The following is an 18,056-nucleotide window of genomic DNA, read 5'->3' on the forward strand; positions in this document are numbered from 1 at the left end:
TCAAGGATACTCAAGAACTCAGAAATACACAACTCAGTTCAACATAAAAGCAACAATAAAATGCATTATAAAGAAAGATTTTAAAACAGTAAATAGTAACTCAATGTATTTAAAAATACAATAAAATTCCTCTACTCTTATTTGGGAGATTTTCTAACCGACAACCACCACTATGAGCTATGTGATGATACAACGTCTTGCCCACGCTGTCAGAACTGTCATATACCTTGCCGGAGTATAAGACATCCTCAACTAAGTGGATCCACTAAGCTATGCATAAAAGCAATAAGAAATCATCTAAAAAGTATGACCCTTTCTACCCACGTTGGCATACATGGTTTATGAGGACTTTGAGTTGCCTGAACTCATCCACATATCGATGCTCAATACTACTCCCAATAATATAACTCATGCTCATATGTTTAAAAACATTTCCTCATCCTCAAACTTTGAGATTATTACTGAAAAGGTTCTCTTAAAAGAGATAGTGCTCAAAACTCCTCATGAACTCATTTGGAAATTGGAGTTTTCTCTCATTTTAAATGTAAAAACATTTACTCTTGGGATTACTTAGTTCCCATATATTCATTTTGAAAAATGAAACTCAACTCTTCTCATCCTCATACTCAAGTACTCAAGTCTTAAAACAAGTTTTAAAAATTTATAAAAGACTTCTCAAAATGACTCAAAAGAACTTCCTCGAACTTTACTCTTAACTCTATCTTGAAATTGAATTATGAATTTAAGAGTTATGACTTGGATTATGCATGATCTCTCAGGGATTAATGAAGATTTTAAGTGTGGATATCAAGTCGAGAACATAGGTATGATTTGAGGGAACACATACAGAAAGAAGGACTGAAGGATAGGGGACCTGGCGCACTGAGTGGCGCGGTGCGCCAGCCCCTGAACTACAGAAGGTGATTTGGGGCGCACTGAGTGGCAGGGCGCCCCACCCCTGTATGAAACATATTTTAGAACCCTCACAACTCTAATCAATGAGTCAAAGCTTGATTTGATGTTCGTTATTTTAGCATGCTACTAAATAACCATGAGAGATTTGATTTGACTAAACGAGTTGGCTACAAGTTGGGAGACTCATGAGAAGAGGAAGATCATTGGTGGCTCTTATTTACTTTGTGTTTGTTAGTACCGATTGTGACTTTTAAGTCATATAATTATGAACATAAGAATTATAATATGTAAGATCGAAGTGTGATATATTAAGGTGGCTCAAATGATCTAGTGCACTAAGCATACTTCTAAGTTCTAATGATATACTTGATTATTCTAATGAAAATGACGAGACTATATATTTCTAACATGTGTATAATAAAGTGTTCACATAGTATGTCGGTCGTAAGGCCTAATTATCTTGTATGAATTGATGCAAGAGAATTCAAAGAAATATATAATTTTTATACCTGGATGAAACTTAACCACTTTCTTATGTGAAAGTGGGAAATGTTGAAAATAACTATTGAATCGGGTCCACCCATAAGAGGTGCTAATCAGTATTATTCCATTAGTTTGTCTTTCTCCTTCAACCCTAACCCTTATGAATAAATACAATAATATGGATTTTGGAAAAAAAAAATGACTTCCCACGTTAATTGACATCAAGGTTTACATTAGAGAAAAACTTTTACATTTCCTTAAACAAATATTGAGCTTGTGTCATCTATTTCGCGATAATTCCCATTGCAGATTCGCTCTCCTACGCTAGTATTTACGATTAAATACTACATACCATTGACATTTCGTGTAATTTCATATATACATTTGAAGTGTTGTTGGTCCTCTTTCCAACCCGTTCTCAGAGGAGTCTAATTTTCATTTTCTTTTGAAATAATGGCATTATGTACAATATTTTTTGAAGGGAGAGAGGGAAAAACAACTTATGACGATAACAGAGAAACTCCTAATTTTTCATCCCAACTGCATAGCCAGACGATAACAGGGAAAAACAAGTCGTATTATAATATTCATCAGTACAAGTTATCTAACAATATCACAACAAAAATAAAAATGATGTAAGAAACCATTTGTGAGTGATCACCACACTGTTGCCAAAAGGGAGAAAAGATGAGTCCAATTAATTAGACAGAACCAGCTCTTACATGAGTTATAACTATCAGCCTAAATCAAATTATGTTACTGTTGATGAATATTCACAGGGTTTGCCACTGAAAGAACCTCCATGCCTATAAACAGTCAAGCAAACCTGCATGCAGAGAAAGACAACTTGATGTGTTAAATCTTAACCTGTTCTTAGAGGCCTGCTTTCATGAAGCCCAAGCTTGATTATCTTTCCCTGTCTGGATTCTAGAAAATAATGACAAAACACAAAGCAAGAGGAGAGAATGACATTGTGGAAACAAAAATGTCACCAAGTCAAAAGAGGACTTGGAAGCATGAACTGTGGAATATTATTGAAGTAAATGTAATTATACCCTAAAAGATGAAGTAACCATATAGAAGGAAGTTGATGCAATATATAACCATGGAAATAAGATTATCTGTACAGATGCCAAGCAATCTCATCAAAGATTTATATTGGAATGATATTAAGTGAAGGTTTTCAAGTCACATTACATAAACACCATTTTGTCCAAATATGATTTCTTTCATCGTATCTTTCCATTAATTAGACTGTTTACTAGCCCCCATCTGGTTGCTCAATTTGATCATTCAGAACTCTGAACCTGCCAACCCAGCTCCAGAACCTTAGACCATATATATATATATTCTCTTCATCAAGTCACTGCAATGAAATCTAAAACATAAAAGTAACTTCTTTTATGCCAAAATTCTTTCATGAATTTGAAGAAACTGGATTTGTACAACAATAGGCATATTCCAACTCCAGAAGAAGTCATGTTCTAATTAAAACTCCACAAGAATTAATGCTTCTGAAAAACATTCCAGAACTAAAACTAATCTTGCATTAAACTCTCTTCTATTTTGTTAGACCTGCTTTCAACTTTGACCTGTCGCAAAAGGTTGTTGAGTTCTTTACAATCTTCTAATCTTTAAATTATAATATTAAAACTCTCTTCTTCATTTTTTGTAGGGATCAAATTGGTAAAAGTGAGAGCGTCCATTTTAACTTTACCTTTCTCAAAAAAGAAAAGAAAAAAAAACTCATTCTCATGACTGAGTGCAATAATCAAATCAAATCACATTTTCATACTCTTTCCACAATACCAATTATTTTAATACAACTCCAAGAACATCATATACAATAATTCATTCACACTTCTTTTTCTTAATCTCTATTATAGACAACACCAATTGTGTCAAAGTCAAGACAAGGGACAGAAGGTGGTATTATCTAACCAACAAAGTATTATCTACGTAAATGTTATGCTTAGCCTTCTTTTTAATCTTCATTGCTCGTCAGCTTTCTAATCCTGCACTTCAAGAATTCTCCTTTTTTCATAAGCTAACCTAAGAGGCGTGGTACCAAAACCAAAGCCAAATACCTTCTCACTCAAAAGGCCCGCACGACATAGGCAGCCATAGCTTATTATCCAGAAAATGATCGAAATGGTCCTTGTTGGTTTAGAAGCATTTTAATATTCTTATTAAAAAATTATGTTAGAAGTGCTTTTCCAATACCCTATTTTCACATCTGTCAGAAGTTAAGTATAATGGACTAATTACTCAGCATTATGGATCACTTCATTTGGCAGTTGAATTTGGATTAATTGTCAGTCTTCAATAGTGATAAACGTTGCTGAGAACGTTGGGCAATTGTGTTGTCCGTTTGTGTCCGTTGTGGGTTTTTCTGGCAGAACGTGTGTAGTGGTCAACTATGACCATTACATCTTCATTCTTAATCCTCCATTATTCTTGTAACCTATGTAACATATGTAACTCCTAAAGCTATTTATCTTCACTATTTACCACTCCATTATCTTCCTATTCATTGCTAGGAAGACTTCTTCTAGTATAAATAGTGGTGATCTTCATTTGGTTTAAGAAATATACTACACACAAGAAAAATATAGAGTGAAAGAGTTAGTCAAAAAAGAGAGTTTTTATTAGTTGAAGGAAGATGTTCTTTTTGTGGAGCTTTGAACTCAATTCTTGTCCAGGGTTGTTGAGTTATATATTGTGAATAGGCTGTTGTATCCTGGAGGGGACAAGTCAAGAAGGACTACTGCTAGACCGGTGAAAATATTTGTTGCAGTGGGCTTGAATCTCCTTAAAGAGAGCGAGATATCCGCGCCTCAGCCTGAAGAGATTTATTTCTTCATTTTTATTTTCAATTGTAATCTTGTATTTTTGTTAACTTCTTGATGTATCTTCTTGACAAATAGTCATTACTGTATATGAAAAAGGTAACACATTTGGTTTGAAACCCTAAATCTGATAGAATTTGTAAAAGGGCCTGTTAAATAAAACACCCATAATCAACCAGCAGCCTTTACTCCCCCCACACCCCCGTTTCTCGCCTTCTATCTACTACCACTCGTCTATCTAAAACAAACCTCCCCTTCCAACACCAGTGATCACATGCTGAAAATTCATCTAAATCCAAGAACTACCACAAAATCGTATGTGGAAAGCCTACAATCTTCATCTGGAAAGCAAAAAATGGCCTTTTGGCCCAGAAATCAGCAGCGGGCAATATCACCAGAAAATTTCCCATCAGGGACCTCCTATTCGTCTCATCTCATCTCATCCCGCTTACCTTCCCAAAGACCATCTTTAATGGAAACATCATCGAAAACTTTCAGATTTGAAATGCCACTTTGGATTCAGTTGGCCGGAAATACTCATCGGAAAGTATCTATTTTGATGCCTGTCTCAAAGGCCACTGTTGTTGTTGCTCTGTCCGTCTCTTGTTGCAACCATAAACTGACTTCACTGTTGGCACGTGAGGTCATGGACAAAATGTTTAACCTTGACACTCTTTTTTTTTTTTTAAATTCTGCTACATTTAGAGTTTTGGACCAAATACATCACCTTTTCACATATATTACGGACTATAACTGTAAAGGATTAACTGTCAAATAAAGCAGCCCCAATACATTGATGATCATATTCTCCATGTTTTCTCCTTATATGAGTAAATAATAAATATATGTAACCACTTGGAAAGACAGTACTAGAAGGACTAAAAAATCCTAATGAACAATATAACATCTACATTAGGATGTCATAGCTTCATCTATTTCTCAGATTCTTATATTTGCCTAGGATAAGATTAAGATCTTCAAAAACTCAAATTTCCATCAATCTAAAAGACTTTTATGTCCACCTCAATCATACTCCAAATATGTTTCTCCCTTCTGCTACTAACACTAATTTTCAGCTTATAGAGGAAAAGACCCCTACTTTAACTGTATATCCTTAATTTTAATGCATTGGCAAAAGAAGTCGGAAAAATAATTAAAAAAGGGAATGAGAAATTTTAAATACAAAGCAAGGACATGAACTTGCATGTCTTGAAAGCTAGATTTCATTACATTCAGCCATTAATCAGGAAAGAGAAAAAGGCTAAGATACACTACTGCCTATGGGTTAGATAGATGCACTATATTATTTGTTACAACATAAATGAAGAAAACAAGAGATAATTACACAAAAAATCTCATTGTTATTGCAGATCCGGTACAATGGTTGTTCCCCACAAGGACATGGAACTTTTCTTATTTCATTTTCATGTCATAACAGAGTGGTGGACACATGCTTCCTAGTACTGGCTGGTATAAAACCGTTACGACCCAAATATCAAATTCTTAGAGGGTATCACAACTTCAAAATATTTCAATAATGGCACATCTTAATAAGTATAATTTGGTCCGGACGAAATATATAAAAAATAAAAAGATATGGTGACGCAAGAAAAGAAAAAATTAACATAGGGATTGAGAAAAAAATATATATGCTATGATAATGAACAATGAGAGATATAGGCGCTAAAGACATTCCAAATAAGGACAGAAAGAAGACTATAATGGTGTCATGTACATCCCTTTAGATCTAAGTTAGACACAAGATGTTACATTATCTATTGTTTTTACAAAGTGGACAAGTATTGTTGGACATTTGTTTTTCATAAAAGCGAAGAAATAAATTTTATTTATTACATGGGGGTTGTGCTTCTGTTTTCTACTACTCTTAACATTTTATACTAAAGTGAGTCTTTTCTACTACTCGTAACAAAAACTCTACAAAAAGATTGTTCTTTCCTTCTTCTCCTATTTAAATCTTTATAGAAAGTAATTATATTAATTAGTTCTAATTAGAGCACTAGAAAAAGAATGGACAGAAGCTTTTAATTATAATAAACTCATTAGCCATTTCATAGAAGCTATAGAAATGAAGAGTTTGAAGGTGGACTATATCCTGTAAAACCTCACTAAATTAATACTCGGAATATTAATAATATCTCTAAGATAATATTTTCCTCCGGTCCCAACTTAGGCCAATGAAAAAAAATTACCTATTTCGATAAGATAATATATTTTCAGAAGACCCCTGTATAAATATATGGTCTCATTAGTATTACAAATTAATTCTCCCTCTATCCCAATTTATGTGACTCACTTTCCTTTTTAGTCAGTCCCAAAAAGAATGACACATTTCTATATTAAGTAACAATTTAACTATAAATGTTTATTATACCCTTTATCAAATGATTTACAGTCACACAAATTTCTATCATTCATTCTGGGAGTAATTCTTTAAAAGTACAAATATATCTAAGACAATTTAGTGAAATATGATTCTATTGTGTTTTGTTAAAATTTAAATTTAGTTGAAGAGCATATCTAACTTTTCTTATTGCATCCAAAAGTTCCAATGTTGTTTTTTCAAACTGCACCATAAAATTGTGAAAGTTTTAGATGCGATAAGTGTTTCCTTGTATGTAACTGGTCCCAAAGGTATTGTATCATCTTCAACTTCATCATCAACATTGTTTTCCCTATAGTATCCACAATTTCTTCTAAACTCTGGACCTCCGAACATGTAAAATTATTTAAGATATGATATGTGTTTTTCGAACTGCACCAGAAATTTTTTTTTATGTGAATTCAATAAATATGATCCTTAAATTAATAAGATACAATGATTTTGATTTATCATTGAATCTCAAGACACTCTTTAAATTAATAAATATTAACTTGTTGATTAAATAATATCTCTATAAAATAACAATATTTCATGGTCCCACCTATATTTATACCTATATTAATTTATTGAGGTTTTACTATAATGGGCTAGTATCTAAGAGAGGGAAACAGGCAAAGGAGCACAAAAATTTGTTGGAATGGAGCTTATATGTTGTTGCAATAATTTAAAAAAAAGGGAGCAAATATGCTTTTATTTGATATTGAAATTCACCAACTAATACTTTCTTCCAATCTCTCCAAGATATGGGATCCTGCTAAATTCCCAATCACACAAACTTCTACCACCCAAAACAGAGAAGCAATTCTGTAAAATATATAGTTAATAAAAGATAAAGGTATATTATCCTAAACATTAAAAAGCACAATTAGACAAAGGCTAATAAGTCTCTCCAAACTTTGACAAAATAAAAGGATCATTTTCATTGAAACCTTGGTTCGACCTAGAGATATTCAGCTTACCCCTTGAATCCAAAACAAAGTTGTCCATCTGTCAAAACATAGTCTCTAATAGCTTCATTGGCTTCTTCAGTGACATGATAAACTGCACAAGTTATACATTTCAGCAAGTTGGAAATTTTCTTCAACCTCTGCATAGTTATTTCATTTGGCTCAGGGCGACCATTAACATATTGAACAAGCATAACATTATCCGACTCCACAATCAATTGTTCTGCGTGTGGTTCTCCTTTCTTACATTTGTTCAACTCATGTGTCAAGGCCTCAAGTTCAGCAGTCACATCGTCTTGAACATTAATATCACCCATATAGCTACTTAACACAATCCTTTAGCTTGGAAGACACCACTAAATTGTCCTGTTTGGTTCCCCTTTGTGCTAATACCATAGATGTTTAGTTTACTCAACTTGGAGAAAGAGGAACCAATTTCCATTTGACATGACAAGGCATACAATAGTGACCCAAAAGTTCTGCAAACATCTTACTAGTCTGATCGCTTGGTATGGCATACCAGGTAACAGTTTGGTTTCAATATACGTGCAAAACAAAAGTTAAAAGTTATATCTTAGGAATAACTTACACTTTTCCCTCCTATTGTTCCTTCAGCTCAGCAAATAAGTACTTTGTATAATTCAACCAATAAAATTTTCGAACTAGCACTTAAATCAATCACACAATTAAAGCACATCTTATGACTCGAGAAAGAAATGAAACAAGCATACACAGACATAAAATAGAGAGCTAATGACTTCAACAATATGTTCATAGGACAAAACTTTTGTTTCCTAGAATCAATGACAAAAAATTACATTTGATAATAACGAAAATTTCAGTATTTAATCACACCCCCAAATATCTTTGCATATCAAACCAATAATATCCTAACTTGCCAATGTTTGTGTCAAAGTTGGCATCCACGTCAAAGAAATGTTAGAAAAATTCTGAGAGCACATAATCATGCATCTCATCTTTGCTAGTTTTATGTTCATGCATCTCATCTTTGCTAGTTTTATGTCCATCACTATTGTGAATTTAAGAATTCTCTATAAGTGTATCATTGTTTCAAGATTATTCAGATCCTCGAGTGGTAGATCATTGAATTCTCTACAAAATGAGTTTGTCAACAAGAGAATCCGGTCAAGACAAGACAAAGACCAGTTTGCTCCCAATAAATTGCCGAATAGACAATAGTACGAATGAGGCATGTAGAACATTGTTGGTGTATGAGCTTTCCTCTTGCAATCTTCATCAATGGTGAGAACTTCAAGACCTAGTTTCTTTCAAACTGCAATATCAACTGAAGTCAAGACATAACAAGACCGTATATTTCTATATTGTCAATCTAACTGGAAAAATCTTGTTTTAGTTGGAGAACTATGGCAGGCTGAAGTTCTGAATTGGAAGTGTATTCAACGCTTCCCAAACCATGGATTACCACCTGAACATGCGAATAGGAGCCTAAAATGCGATAGATATTTTTTGGATGGTCTCATCCTGTTTGAGATCCCCTTGCATTCCAGCATACACCGCTAGATAATTGACAATGTAGAAATATATGATCCTGTAATGTCATCTATTGATACCGCAGTTTGCAAGAAACTAGGTCTTAAGCACCATTGATGAAGATCGTAAGAGGACAGCTTAGAGACTAACAATGTTCTACATGCCTCTTTCTTACTATCATCTTATTGGCAATCTATTGGGAGCAAACTAGTATTCGTCTTGTCTTAACCGTATTCTCATGTTGACAAACTCATTTTGTGGAGAATTCAATGATCTATCGCTCGAGGATCTGAATGATCTTGAAACAATGATATGTTTACATAGAATTCTTAAATTCACAATAGAGATTGACATAAAAACTAGTAAAGATGCAATGTATGATTATGTGTTCTCAGAATTTAACTTACATTTCTTTGACATGGTTATCAACTTTGACACAAATATTAGCAAACCGTGATATTATTGGTCTGATATGCAAAGTTATTTGCGAGTGTGACTAAATGCTGAAATTGCCATTTATTATCAAATGTAATTTTCTATCATCATTCTATTGATTCTGGGAAATAAGCGTTAATTTTACCCTATGAACATATCATTGAAGTCATTAACCCTTTATTTTATGTTCACGTATGCTTGTTTCATTTCTTTCTCCAAGTCATAAGATATGTTTTACTCATGTGATTGATTTAAGTGCTAGTTGGAGAATTTTGTTGGTTGAATTATGCAAAGTACTTCTTTGTTGAGCCGAAGGAACAATAGGAGGGTAAATTGTAAGTTACCCCTAAGATGTAACTTTTAACTTTTGTCTTGCAGGTATCTTGAAACCAAACTGTTATCGGGTATGCCAAGTGATCAGACTAGTAAGATGTTTGAAGAACTTTTGGGTCAATATTGTATACCTTGTCATGTCATATGGAAATTGATTCCCCTTTTCCAGGTTAAGATTAAAATAAGCATCTATGGTATTAGCACAAAGGGAACCAGCCTGGACAATTTAGTGGTGTCTTCTGAGATGAAAAAGGATTGTGTTTAAGTAGCTACTGGAGTGATATTGAGGTTCAAGACGATGCGATTTCTAGACTTGAGGCCTTGAGGCATGGGTTGAACCAATGCAAGAAATGAGAGCCACATGCAAAAAAGTTGATTGTGGAGTCGAATAATGTTATGCTTGTTCAATATGTTAATGATCCCCGAGCCAAATGAAATAACTATGCAGAGGTTGAAGGAAATTTCCAACTTGCTGAAATGTAAAACTTGTGCAGTTTACCATGTCATTGAAGAAGGCCAATGAAGTTGCTAGAGACTGCTCTGACAGACGGATAACTTTGTTTTGGATTCAGGGGTAAGGTGAATCTTTATAGGGCCAGCCAAGGTATCAAATTCAATTTGCATTTTATAGAAAATGATCCTTTTAGTTTGTCAAAGTTTGGAGGGACTGGTTAGCCTTTGTCTAATTGTGTTTTTTAATGTTTAGGACAATATACCTATGTCTTTTACTAGCTATATTTAATAGAATTGCTTCTCTGTTTGGGTGTTAGAAGTTTGTGTGATTGGAAATTTGGCATGATCCTATATCATGGAGAGTTGGAAGGAAGTACAAGTTGGTGAATATCAATATCAAATAAGGGGAGAAAAAGATAGAGAAGGACAGTGATGGTGCAGCAACGTAGCAAATGCTGAAACTGTTTTTCTCAAGTCATGTCTAACACAAACACATGGATGGACCACCTCCATCATGCTCATACCTTATGAAGTATCTAACCTATTTAAGGGAAAAGATGTCTTGCAAGGTCCTTTGCTATAATGATTTAGGAGCAAACTCACCAAGCCTCCTCCTTCATCATCATTAAAATCAGCAGTTTTAGCTCCAGCATCTTGTACTCGAACATCTTCAGCAACGGATGAAACCTGCATTGAACCAAAATAGCCAGTCAAGGCTCAGTAATACTGTCATCCAACAGTATTCAGAGAAGCAAGATCTACAGAAATTATATATCATTAACAAGTTCAGCCTATAGACATACCTTGATGGTGCGACCCGCAATCTCAAGCTTGCAATTCAAACTTTGAGATGCCTTTGCATGTTCAAGTTGAGCAAACTAAGATGAACCTAAATCAAGACATAAAGGCATTACAAAAAGAAAAAGAATTATGACAGACAATATATACTGAAAAGAAATATTGCAGTTCACTAAATACTAACTTGGACAAATCCAAATCCTTTGCAATGTCCTGTTTCAGGATTTGTAGGTAATTGAACAAGCTCTACTGGGCCAAAAGCTTCAAAAATCTGAATACAACGGACATAATGGAAAATTAGAGAGTGTTTGGCTTAAGAGTGTTTTCAGCTCTCGAGAGTGTTTGGATATTTTAAAAACAACTTGAAAAAAGTTGGAAGTTAAAAGCATATTCCTACATTTCATTTTTGACTTAAAAGTTACTGAAGTTTGACTCTTTAGAAACTATTATTGAAAAGCTACTTTTTTATAAGCAAAGCCAAGCGGGCCCTTAGAAACAGAAAATAAAACGTTTGGCAGAGATGGGTCTTACTGTAGCGAGGACATTGAGAAAGTCAATTATACATGCTGAAGAACAGATCAGTGTTATAGAGGAAATAAAGTTCTGGCAAACACGTACATGGGTGTATGTGGGTGAAATATTTGATACATACGCCCATGTTTGTGTTTGCCTAAACTTTATTTTCTCTATAACATTAATTTGTTCTTCAGCATGTTATAATCTACAAGTAAAGGTAGATCAGCATCGCAGAATATTGTGTATACAAACTTCCACCATTAGATAATGCACATGATAAGTCAATATTCTAGTGCTTTGTTACCTATCTGAGCTGTAACGCTGTCATGTTAAAATGAAGATTTCCTACATAAAGTTCTCTCAGAGGCAGTATTTGTCCCTGCCAACCCTGATCCAGCACTAGATGCGGTTGACTAAACAAGGTTCTTATCCGCTTCAGAAGGTTTTACGATGACTGGTTGGCCAAAAAGCAAGCGACCAGGTAAAGCAATAGCCATTGGCACAGACATTGCATCCTAAAACTCAATGTACCTGCATAGAAACCAATAATTTATGAATACAACTGAAACTTAATGTACCTGCATAGACCCCTTTTTTTGGTGCACCCATGAGATTCCTATTTGTACAAATGATTGGGTGGTATTTGTAGAAAATGTATTTGTAAGGCTCTTGGGCAGAATACAATTGGCCGGTTTGGTCGACTTACCTCAATCAGCATCATAAAAATTATAAATCAACTAATTTTTACTTACATCTTGGTTGGATGGATCGTTTCATAATGTATTGTACTGTAATTATTTTGATGAATATAATATTTGGATAGATCATATTAATTTTGTTGCTACATTTTGTCCTTTTATTAATAGTATTTTTACTTCATGCAAAATATAGTGGCAGGACCAAGAAGCATAAAGAAGTAACCTGGTTAGTGACTGAAACATCCATAGAAAGTATATGACAGTGTTAGCAGTGGTAGTAGTTCTAACAGCAACCCTGATGGAAATGTCTCCAACACGGAGTTAAAATAGTCTGAGAAAAGAAGGCCAAGAACTGTTTAACGGCGAGGTTGCAAAGTAGTCAACATTAAGGGGATTATAGATCATTTTGCTTATAAAAAGTAGTGCTCTCTACTTAAAAAGATAGATATCACATTGACAGAACTTGTAAAACACGTTAACTAGAGAAGGAGAAGACAAACCAGTGCTATGAATCTGACAAGCATGATAAAAGATCGTCTGGGAAGAAAAGATGTGATAGTTCCGGGCCTTCAATGTGAAAATGTATCTACTTTTAATATAATATAGAAAATATACTAAATTGAGTGTTTTTAGTTGGGGTATTTTAGTAATTTAACATACAAGTTAGAAAGTTACTGCTTTTAAGATAGTATATATAGATAGATAAATAGATAGATATAGAGAAGATTATTATAATAGTCATCAGTTTCAGTTGCTTAAGATAGTACAAGTTATCTAACAATATCACAGTAAAAATAAAAATGATAATAAAAATTATTTGTGAGTAATAAGTTACTAATTACAAAAAAAATAAAAAATTGTGAGTAATAGCTTTATAGATATTTAACAGCCATCAGCACACTCTTACCAAAAGGAGGAAAAGATGAAGTCCAATTAATTTGATGGAACCAACTCTCACAGTAATGGTTGGCTACAGCCAAAGTTTCAAACCGAACAAGAAACTGTTTCACATTCCACAAAGCATTTAACTAAATCAATGTTCACAGGGTTCTTATATGTTTTCTAGAAGCAGAACCCTGTGGTAACATCAACTATTCAAAGGTTAATGATTATTCTTATATCCTTAGATGTTTTCTAGAAGTATTTGAAGAATAAGCAACCCCCTCCCCCTGTTTTCAAGAAATCTATGGCTGGTTCAGATGTTGCAAAAAGTTAGAAACAAAAGTAGATGGCAGAATTATTTTATTCATCTTCAATCCCTCTCTATATTACCCTTCATTTTCTATATTTGGAGGGTAAAATAGAAAATATCCTCTCCAATCCATCTTTATATTACTCTCTGTTATAGAGATTATAGATATGTGAATTTCTCCAAATTTGGAGAACTACTATTTACACTCTCTATTTTAATTTTTTATTATTATATTATTATTTCTATTATTTTGCAATCAACATATTATTTTACATATAATCCCATTAATTAAACATTTAATATTCATAATTCATTTTAAATGTTATACATATAATATTTTAAAAAATATATTAAATAATATATACTATACTATTTTCATCCCGAATTAATAATATGTTAATTTATTTTTTCAATTTTCGTCACTAATATAATTTGAAAATCTTCTATTTGAACAATTTTTAGCTAGAAATGAAATTAAGGACAAAAATGCTCATGTTTAACTTCGTAATGCATTAATAGAGCATTTACGGGAGTAATATAATAATCTTGAAAATTGAGTATTTATGTAATTGTATTTCATTAATGATTTCACTTTTATTTGAATTGTCCATTAATTTGTATATTATGTAATATTTGCTTGCCATTATGTTATTTAAAAAATTAAAATAAAATATAATTTTATATTTTATTTTAAATAAAGAATTTGAAAAAATAAAATATTATATCACATGAAAATTATATAAAATGATTATTTGGGGAAAAAGAAGAAGAATGATTTATATTATGAAATAAGAAAATAAGAATGAAATAGAAATAATAATATAATATTGAGGAGAGAGTAAAATAGAGAATTGAGTTAGAGTTGGTTGTATTAGAAAATAGAGAACTCTATATTTAGAGACTAAAATAGAGTATAGGGTTGGAGATGCCCTTAGCTTTCCTGCTTGAAATAGAAGTGGTGGTAACTTGGCAACGATATTGTTGCCACTGAAGGAACCTCCCTGCTTTCACACAACTATAAACAGTCTAGCAAACCTGCAGAGAAAGACAACTTGATGTGTCAGATCTAACCTGTTCTTAGAGTTTTCCTTGAAGTGTCACCTGAAGCCCAAGCTTGATCATCTTTCCCTATCTGGATTCTAGAAAATAATGACAAAACACAAAGCAAGAGGAGAGATTGAGATTGTGGAAATAAAAATGTCAGCAAGCCGTCTCATAGAGGATATCCAAAGAGAGGACTTGGAAGCATGAATTGTGGAATATTATTGAAGTAAATGTAGTTATACAGTTTTAAACCTTAGAAGAGGAAGAAATCATAGAAGAAGTAACCATATTGAAGGCAGTTGATGCAATGTATAACCATGGAAATAATATTATCTGTACAGATGCCAAGACAACATAAATGTAGCACTCTAATCAAAGTTTTATAATGGAATGATATTAAGTGAAGGTTTTCAAGTGGCATTACATAAACAGCATTTTTTCAAATATGTTTTCTTTTATATTATCCTTCCAATCAACTAGACTGCTTGCTAGCCCCCATTTGATTGCTCAATCTGATCATTCAGAACTCTGAACCCACCAACCCAGCTCCAGAACCTTCAACCATAGGTATATATATTCACTTCATCAAGTCATTGCAATGAAATCTAAAACATAAAAGTAAGTTCTTTTATGCCAGAGTTCTTGCATGAATTTGAAGTAACAGATTGCAGATAGAAACTGGGTTTGTACAATAATAGGAATATCCCAATTCCAGAGGATGTCATGTTCTAATTTAAACTCCACAAGAATGCTTCTGAAAACATTCCAGAACTTAAAAGCTAATCTTGCATTAAACTCTCTTCTATTTTATTAGACCTGCTGTCAACTTTGACCTGTCGCAAAAGCTTGACAAACATAAACAGAAATCTTTACAATCTTTATATTATAATACAAAACTCTCTTCTTTTTGTGTAGGGGTCAATTTGGTAAAGTTGAGGGTGACCATTTAAAACTTTACCTTTCTCAAAAAAGAAAAAAAAAAACTCATTCGCATGATTCTGAGTGCAATATCACATATTCATACTTCTTTCACAATACCAATTATTTTAATACAACTACAAGAACATCATATACAATAACCCATTCACACTTCTTTTTCTTAATCTCTACTATAGACAGCACCAACTGTCAAGTCAAGACAAGGGACAGAAGGTGGTATTATTTAACCAACAAGGTATCATGTACGTAATTGTAATGCTTAGCCTTCTCTTCTTAATCTTCAGTTTTCTAATCCTGCACTACAAGAGTTCTCCTCCTTGTTTCATAAGCTAACCTAAGAAGGCGTGGTACCAAAGCCGAAGGCAGATTAACTTCTCACTTAAAAGACCCACACGACATAAGCAGCCATAGCCTGTTATCAAGAAAATGATCAAAATGGTCCTTGATGCATCTCCTTGACAAATATAGTCCTTACTGTATATGGAAAGGTAACAAGTTTGGTTTGAAACCATAAATCTGATAGAATTTGTAAAAGGGCCGTTAAATCTAACAAAATTTTCATGTGTGCTTGGCAACAACCTGTAAGCAACCTCACCATCACCCAAAACAACCACGCTCACTGGCCACCTTAATCACCAGTACCTTCCTCCACGAAAAAAACACCAATAATCAACTGGCAACCTTCNCCCCCCCCCCCCCCCCCTCCCTTCTCGTCTTCTACCTCCATCTACTAATACCCTTCTATCGGAAACAAACCTCCCTTTCCACCACCAGTAACCCAATGCTGAAAAACACATCGAAATCCAAGAACTACCAGTAAATCATCTGGGGAAACCTACAATCTTCATCACTGGAAAAGCAAAAAGGGCTTTTTGGCCAAGAAATCAGCAGCAGCAAAATCACCAGAAAATTTCCTATCGGGGACCTCCTATTTGTATCTTCTCATCCCTCTTACCTTCCCAAAGACCATCTTAATGGAAACAACATCCAAAACTTTCAGGTTTGAAGTGTCACTCTGGATTCGGTTGGCTGGAAATACTCATCGGGAAGTACCTATTTTGATGCCTTTGTCTCAAAGGCCATTGTCATTGTTGCTCCGTCCGTTCGTGCTTGACTGTCTGTCTCATTGTCGCAGCCATAAACCGACTTAAGTGTTGGCACGTGTGTTCATGGACAAAAATGTTAACTTTAACACCTTTTTTTGAAAATTCTGCTCTATTTAGAGCTTTGGACCAAATACGTCACCTTTTCACATACATTACAGACTGTAACTGTCAACTAAAGCAGCCCAATACATTGATGATCATTTTCTCCTTGTTTTCTCCTTATATGTACAAATAATGAACATATGTAACCACTTTGACAGACAATACTAGAAGGAGCAAAAAATCCAAATGAACAAGATAACATCCACAATAGGATGTCAGCCTGGCTTCACCTACTTCTAATATTCTTATTTCTGCCTAGGATAAGATTAGGATCTTCAAAAACTCAAACTTCCATTAATCTAAAAAACTTTTATGCCCACCTCAATCATACTCCAAATATTTTTCTCCATTCTGCTACTAAGACTGATTTTCAGCTTAAAGAGGAAAATACCTCTACTTTAACTTTATATCCTTCATTTTAATGCATCGGCAAAAGAAGTCAGGAATATATAATGAAAAAGGGAATGAGAGAGGACATGAACTTGCATGTCTTCAAAGCTAGATTTCATCACATTCAGCCATTAATCAAGAAAGAAAAAAGGCTAAGAGACACTACAGCCTCTTAAACTTTACACTTTATTGACGTCCATTTTATTCCAATAGTAGAGAATCTGTCTTTTTAAGGCAAATTAGAACTTCTCTAATAGAGTTTTGTCCAAATCTTAAACTTATTTCTAGTCTACACAAACATAAATCTCACACTTCGATCCATTTTGTTCTTTTTTCCTATGTCTCTAGTGACCATTATCTTTATTTTCTACAAATAATTTCTTTTTATAACAGAAAATTTTCAGGTCCTTGCTGAAGGAAAAACCCAGCCTTCAAACATGTTATTTAGATCCCATTCTGTAGTATAAATAAGGCCACAAGGATTCCTACTAGAAAGATAAAAGGAAAACATGTGTAAGATAGATGCACTATATTATTTGTTACAACATAAATGAAGAAAAACAGGAGATAATTACACAAAAAATTCTCATTGTTATCGCAGATCTGGTACAATGGCGGTCCCTCCCACAATGGCATGGGACTTTCCATAATTCATCTTCATATGCCATAATAGTTTGGTACATGCTTCCTAGCTATGTTTGCTTGGACTCTTCAAAAATACCGCTAGGTGTGTGCCAGATCCTCCAAAAGCTACGTATTTTGAAGGATCCAACACGCAACGACGGCATTTTTGGAGGGTCTGAGTAACATAGCTTCCTAACACAGGCTGGTATAAAACCATCACGACCCAAAATATCAAATTCTTAGAGTGTATTACAACTTCATAATATTTCAATAATGACACATCTTAATAGGTATAATTTGGTTGGACAAAATGGATAAA

At 33.7% G+C, this 18,056-nt stretch overlaps 1 protein-coding gene, 1 long non-coding RNA gene and 1 pseudogene across 2 annotated transcripts in view; 1 reads left to right on the forward strand and 2 right to left on the reverse strand.

Annotated features, from left to right (window-relative positions):
- The window catches only part of LOC125857508 (malate dehydrogenase [NADP], chloroplastic), a 1,084,261-nt gene that overhangs the window by 1,015,478 nt on the left and 50,727 nt on the right, over positions 1–18,056 (forward strand). The gene's annotated exons all lie outside the window — the stretch shown is intronic.
- On the reverse strand, positions 1,967–13,031 carry LOC125857538 (uncharacterized). The gene is made up of 5 exons (XR_007445676.1): positions 12,564–13,031; positions 11,947–12,173; positions 11,132–11,206; positions 10,932–11,015; positions 1,967–2,224 (listed from the first exon to the last, which is right to left on the reverse strand). It is a non-coding gene; the product is annotated as an uncharacterized LOC125857538 (long non-coding RNA).
- LOC125857526 (uncharacterized) lies at positions 7,222–9,189 on the reverse strand (annotated as a pseudogene).

The sequence above is a fragment of the Solanum stenotomum genome, chromosome 3 (genome assembly GCF_019186545.1).
Source record: "Solanum stenotomum isolate F172 chromosome 3, ASM1918654v1, whole genome shotgun sequence".
NCBI lineage: Eukaryota > Viridiplantae > Streptophyta > Magnoliopsida > Solanales > Solanaceae > Solanum > Solanum stenotomum.